The sequence below is a fragment of the Buceros rhinoceros genome, unplaced genomic scaffold, assembly GCF_000710305.1.
Source record: "Buceros rhinoceros silvestris isolate BGI_N320 unplaced genomic scaffold, ASM71030v1 scaffold4235, whole genome shotgun sequence".
NCBI classification, from domain to species: domain Eukaryota; kingdom Metazoa; phylum Chordata; class Aves; order Bucerotiformes; family Bucerotidae; genus Buceros; species Buceros rhinoceros.
Genome location: NW_010410999.1, coordinates 1,576 through 2,879, shown reverse-complemented (window position 1 = coordinate 2,879; position 1,304 = coordinate 1,576).

Below are 1,304 nucleotides of genomic sequence, written 5' to 3'. Positions count from 1 at the left end.
AAAAGGTATCAGTCACATAGAGAGTATGCAGTAAATTCAACAGGGAATGCAAATGAAAAATTTTTACTAAAATCTCCATCATGTATCTATAAGGTTATCCATGAAACAAACAAACATACAGGTATATGTATAAAGACAAACGTGATTTTTTTTAAATTTTAATTTCTTAAAAGTGGTATGGATAAGAAGTGGAAGAACGCTCCCTTAGAAACGGCAAACTTCCCGTGGATTATTTGGATATAATCTCAGTTGAAAACACTTCAACATTTACTGACAATCAGAATACTTTTTAAAGAGGATGGAATTCAAGAACAGAAACAAGATTTTACCAACCTCTGCTAATGCCCAAGACTAAGAACATGAGGCAACCTGATTTATCTTTCAGGATCTGAGAGGATTTATTAAGAAGAAACTAGATCTTGAACAGAGTACCAAAATACTTGATGCAAAGATGTCACATAAAAAATTCACAAGAGAGAAAACGAGAAGAAACCAGGCCTTTTCATTTTAACTTTGCTTGTGAAGCAGAATCTTTATGGGACTGCTGCATTTTACAGTATTTAGAATCCAGTGAATATTATTTTAAAGTTTATTTTTCCATAAAGGTGTCACGTGGTAATATGAAATTTTGCCTTGTTTACTTTCCCTTTTTACTTAATAGATTATAAACACATTTTCTGTGAAAGATTTCTCTATGTAGATACAGCCCTTTTGAAAGCAGTTCAAAAAAATGCAATTTAGGTTTCATAGACTAAACGTTCTTAACAGCAACTGTATGAGCTTTCACATGTAATTAAAACTACAGAATCGTACTGTTTATTGCAGCATCAGCTTAATTATGCCTACTACCACCCTGAGGCAACACACAGCTTCCTGTTATGGTATGTGAGAAGCCTGACATAAAACATTACCTCTTTGGCTTTTAATCGGTACATAGCTGATGGACAGGAACAACTTCTTACCCTTAGCACTACTCGTAAGTGTAAAACCAACCAACAGGCAGTCTCCTTCAAAGTACATATTTTAATATTTTGTTATCATTGGCGTACCTATAGGACATTACAGGATTGCTGCTAAATGTAATACACGCTGCCTAGTGTCTAACCTTCTTGAACCTCATCTGACAAATCCTAAGGATTTTCCTTAATTAGCAACACTACCCACCACTCTAAGAGTTTACTACATAATTCAGAGCAGCAGAACTAGGCTGTAATTCTCTGGTTAAACAAGTAATCTTTAAGAACACTAATCCAATTGAATGGCTTAGTCTTTCCATTTCAGTACTACTCTGCACTCTGCAGATC